Source organism: Lolium rigidum, chromosome 5 (assembly GCF_022539505.1).
Source record: "Lolium rigidum isolate FL_2022 chromosome 5, APGP_CSIRO_Lrig_0.1, whole genome shotgun sequence".
Taxonomy (NCBI): Eukaryota; Viridiplantae; Streptophyta; class Magnoliopsida; order Poales; family Poaceae; genus Lolium; species Lolium rigidum.
This window is the reverse complement of record NC_061512.1, coordinates 11,689,341-11,694,758: the sequence shown is the minus strand read 5'-3', so window position 1 is coordinate 11,694,758 and position 5,418 is coordinate 11,689,341. Positions and strand designations below refer to the sequence as shown.

The 5,418-nt window shown below is 44.2% G+C and overlaps 1 long non-coding RNA gene across 1 annotated transcript; it reads left to right on the top strand.

Annotated features, from left to right (window-relative positions):
• The first annotated feature begins 1,715 nt into the window (after positions 1-1,715).
• On the top strand, positions 1,716-2,747 carry LOC124651625. Its single transcript, XR_006987465.1, has 2 exons — positions 1,716-1,916; positions 2,505-2,747. It is a non-coding gene; the product is annotated as an uncharacterized LOC124651625 (long non-coding RNA).
• Positions 2,748-5,418: the final 2,671 nt, after the last annotated feature.

Below are 5,418 nucleotides of genomic sequence, written 5' to 3'. Positions count from 1 at the left end.
TCTCTCCTTTATGAGACAATGATGCTGTGAACAACAAAATGCTATTCTGGTAGTCCAGATTTCGGTGTCTTGTAGCTTTGAGAAAATGCTCTTATTTTTTTCACACAATGAAAATGCCCTTATTGGTCCAGTAGTCCTGGGAATATGACCCTCTAGTAGCTAGATTAGGATGAATTATTCAGCAAGATAATAATCCTATGCCAATCTGCTTTTTAGATACTTAGCTATATTAGAATGAATTATGTTGAAGACAAGTTTTGATAAATTGCATTGTCTATCATGATAGGGGTGGGCATAATGAACCGAAACCGAACACCGAATTAATCGGAACGAAAACCAAATTATTTGAGATTAATTTCGGTGCGTAAGTGTGGTAAACTGATTTATTAATTACTAAATTCGGTTTTAACACTTCGTTAACCGAAATTCAGAGGTTAAATGTAGTACGTCCTTACTAGTTTCTCTGTCTCAAAAGGCAAAATCCCATCAGGCCATCCCCATGAATGCATGGTATACATCATGTTTGCTGATTAGTGACTCATGGCCACCCACACACCCGTACACCACCATGGATTTATTTGCTACACGCGTTGTCATGTTACTTCAGCTAGACATGTACTACTTAATTAGTGCATGGACGTATAGTTTCAAGATTCCAACACACTAGGTGCATGACTGCGTGATCACTAGTCCTGCTGTGGGAATGGCTGTAGCCTGCAAGCATGCCGTTGTACATACAAGATGTTTACTTGTCAGTCTTGTCACACTTGGTCATATATGTCGCTTAAAAATGAACTCCGAACCGAATTATCACTTAACCGAATTACTGGCTAACAAGAAAACTGATATAATTTCGGTTACCATTTCTTATTACCTAAATTAAGAGTAATCATTATAGGTTTTCCATACTCTGTGATTACCTTTTGATGGTGGTAGACCTGAGCCTTCCAGGACCTAGTGGGACATATGTAGTTATGCTTCTGCTTTGATGTCTCATTTTATTATGAACTTTCTGTTTGAGTAAAGAAAGAAAAACAGTAACTGAGACTTGATGCTTATTGCAAGCTTTTATTTATTTGCAAACAAAGAGACAACATGCTTACCTGTGCGCTGGAGCACATCAACCATGGCCATGCCACTGCATTTGCAGCGTGGAGTTCACTTTGTATGACCTAGCTATTCTATTCATTATTAGGTTGACAGGCCATGTTGCTGTGACATTGTTCTGTGATATGGAAGCTATGTTTAATAGCTTTCTATGAGCACCTGGTCCAGTCTTTGTGATGTTCCTTTATTGTCACCACTGTTCATGTTCCTTTCTGTTTAGAGTCTGATATAAGTGATTATGATCTCTATGTAAAATTAGTAATGTCCACGTCATGCATTCCTGAACTAGTACATGATTATATTTGAGTGAAAGTTTTTAACCAATGCAGTAGACTAGCAGTCCTATGCAATGGATTATGTTTATTCTCGTATTATTTGTTGTATACATTGGGGATGTGATATACATTATATTTTCCTCTAGTAGAAGTAGTATTATTACTGGTTTATGTATAGCCATATAGGTATACCACTTGTATAACAGTTTTCGTTTCTATGATCAATTTGACAGTCCAATTCGTCTAGTACTTATTTTTAATACATCATGAGCTTTTCTAATTGGTTTAAATGCTTACTATCACTACAGACTCCAAAGATTTCTGATGTGTACCTTCTGTCCGGTTCCTCTTCCTCTAGCTCTTCTGAGTGTAGGGCAGAGTTGAGTGTAGGGCAGAGTTCTGCATGGACGGGTACCTGCAACGGCCAGGGTCAACAATGATGCAGAGTTCTGCATGGACGAGTACCTGCAACGGCCAGGGTCAACAATGATGCAGATCAGATGTTCAACTACAGCCCCATCTAGCCAAAGTCAGGTATTTACTTGTCTTGTCGAATAGACGTGGGCCTGATGCTTGATGGTCAAGTGCTTTGATGTGTATCGTGTGACAAACACATTAGTGAACTGATTTGACTTCGACATGGTTGCCCTGTTATCATGCACTGGATTAACTTGTTTAATATTTTTGCCATAGTCCCAAGTTTCTGTTGGTTTTTCCAACTGGTTCATTGATATTGTTCTGGTTTTTATGTATGGAACATCTTAAATGACTATCTAAATTTTTTCAAGCTAGTCGGATGTCATTCCTGCTCAGCTTAATAAACCTTTATAGTTTGGGTTTCTAGGAAACACAAAAAGAAAGTAAATCTACTATATCCTAGCGTTACTAGAAGAAGTAATACTATTTTTCCTTTTAATTGCAAGTGCAAACACAACTTTTACTATCTAGGTACAGCTACCCTGATATGGGCACCCTGATATGGGCATTCTGTTTCCAGGATCTTGCACTAGCACATATTCATTAATTGTTCTACTATTATGTATGTGCGGATGCTTTCTAGAAATTAGCATGTTGTAGTTGCTTTTTATTTTATCCCCAACTAATCTGAATGTTAACTCTCAGATGTCGGTTGCAAGAAGGGGCTCTGTAGGTTGCAAGAGCTTCTGGTGATGCAACAACAAGAATCGACCTGGAGGTCTAGCCGTCTGGAAGTTAACGACTGATATTGTCCTGCTTGGGTTCATTCTGGGCTTGATTTTGCTGTATATATGTGATTTAAGCCGTGGAAGTATTGTAATAGACTTAATTGTTGCTGTTGTGAAAACATGTTCATGCATTCTTCGGTTCTGATTATTTGTTATTCAATTAATGCCAAATCATAGGAAAATAAAATCTGAGAAGAGAAAACGGTAACTGATAACTAAAAGGGCCAAGACCCAAGAAAGAAAATGGTTTTAATAAGCTAAGGCCTAAAAATCAAATGGACCAAGAAAGACTGTTAAAAGGCTGAGGCCCAAGAGGTGAACAGATTAAAAAAAGGCTAGAGCTTAGAATGTAAGTGGACCAAAAAAGGCTGGTATTAATGGGCTTGGCCCATGTAGACCATTAAAGTGGACTGGGCTGATTTTGGGTTACGACAATTTGATTTCGTCACAATTTTGCCACGTCAGACTAGCCACGTTGGATCTGATGTGGCATGGGCTGACTGCCCGTGACGATATTAGATCGTCATTGATGTTATGAGGATGAAGTATCGTCATAGACGATCATGACGATTACAAGTAGAAGGTCATGTTGGTTGATTTCTGACGCTCCGTTTTTGACAATTTATTTTTTGTCATAAAAATGTCATAGATTAAAAATAGTGACGATTCTATGACGAAAATGGAGTGTCGCAAGTCAACATATTTCTTGTAGTGGGCTCCATACGACCTACTCGATGCTTGGCCGCATTGGTCACATGCCGCCTACGGCGCCTGAACAACAACCGCAGCCACAACCGCCGCCCGACGCCGACATCGACTACAACTCCGACGACTCTGTCAACCCGCGGTTCGAGGATTGGGATAAAGCGTACGTAGCAGATGCAGAAGCTGAGGTGGCGGAGGAGGTGACGCAGTGGGGCGACCAGCCGGAGGTCCCTGCTGACCCGGAGCAGGAGGCGATCCTGGCGTCCTAGAACGCTCAATGCTTTTGGAGGTTGAAGGAGGAACAGCGCGAGTTGATGAACGACGTGAACTTCGAGAACGCCGTCGAGATCTCGCGCCAGTGGGTGGCCACGAAGGAGGTGGCTCATGGTGGCGGAGCGACAAAAGCTACTTGAGTTGAACGCTCAGCGCCAGGCCGAGGCGTTCGCCCGCGAGCAAGCGAGGCTCGCCCAAAACGAGGAGTCTCGCCGATGGCTGGCATCCTGAGGGTACAGCGCCGCCGGCAAGCTCCTGTATCGCCGGCGGCCAGGCTCCACCGCTAGATGCACGAAGCAAGGGCAAAGAGGTGTACACGGACGCAGGCGGCAAAGGGGAAGAACGATGAAGATGCAGGCCCATCGCTCGCCCCAAACGACGGCCAGTAGATTAGGGTTCTAAGTTTAAGTTTTGTTTAAGTTTAAATTTTGAGTAACTTTTGTATAAATTTCGTATGAAGTTCGTTTTTTAAATGTCATTTACATTTGAATTTCTATTGGGGCTGCCGTATGGAGTCGCCGGTGTGAGAACAGAATCCCCAAATGAAGGATGGTGATAAGGGGTGGCCCGATCTTCTCAGTAAGCAACAGTGGTGATGATGATCACTGGGCGAACACAGCGGAGTAACTTGATGAAGAGTGGATGATAACTTGTATGACGCAACGAGATCTCTCGATTGGTCCCTGTCGCTAATGCAACAGCTCTCAACCCTCCAAGATATTCGCAACTCCACACACTTGCACACGTAGCTGCCGACCACGAAGCGGTAGGTTGCAATCTTCTAATTCCCAGTGGAACAGCAGATCACACAAGACTTTCAGGGGTTCAACACCAAATCGATGCAATATGGTGTAGAAATTCAATAGAGTTGCAAAGCAATCAACTATGAACTAGGGTTTATCTTAAACGTGGTATAAAGCTATTGTGGGGGCGTCCTGGACACTTATATAGGGGTTCAAGACGACCTCAGGTCGAAAAACTACAAGAATAACCGACCTAGATCGGGATCTGGTCGAGACAGATTCGGACACGGCCGGCCTGGGGCCAGTCGATCGGATCTGGGACCGGCTGGTCCGGTTTGCACCGGGCCAGGGACCGGGTAGCAACCGGGCGGCCGTTCCAGGCTTACTGGATATGGCCCGGTTGGCACCGGCGTGGCACCCAGTTTGGACCGGGCGGATCCGGCGTGGCAAAAGGTCGGACCATGCCTGGGGCCGGGTGGTCCGGCAGCACGGCCGGTTGACCGGGCTGGACGCCGGCCTGAACATCTCTTCCTCTCGCGTATGCCTCCCGCTCCTCCCTCGCGCGTCCATGGGATGTCTTCATGTCCAGCTCCATGTCCAGCTTCACGTCCAGCTTCTTGTCAAGCTTCTTGTCCAGCTGCTCCTCTCCTCCTCGTGCGATGCTTGCTCCTTCTTCATACCTGATCATACATAAGTAATAAAATTCTCATTGATCGAAGTATCACATAGGAACAAATTCACCTGTTGTTTAAGTAGCTTCGCACGAGCTCGTGTCATTGGTTCAATCCTAACTTCATTGGACTTGAGCTTCACAGCAGGAACGTATTCATCTTGCAATGACGGAGGTAGTGTGGTAGGGATGTCCTCATCATATCCCCCCTTCAAAAGGCGTCGACCTCGATGCTCCAAGGTCTTCTCTGTCATATGGTTACAAATCAGCCACATTGAAAGAACTGCTGACACCAAACTCATCTATTGGAAGATCTATTGAGTATGCATTATCATTGATCTTGGCAAGCACTTTGTAAGGACCAGCACCACACGGAAGCAACTTGGACCTCCGCAGCTTCGGGAACCTATCCTTGCGAAAATGTACCCAGACAATATCAC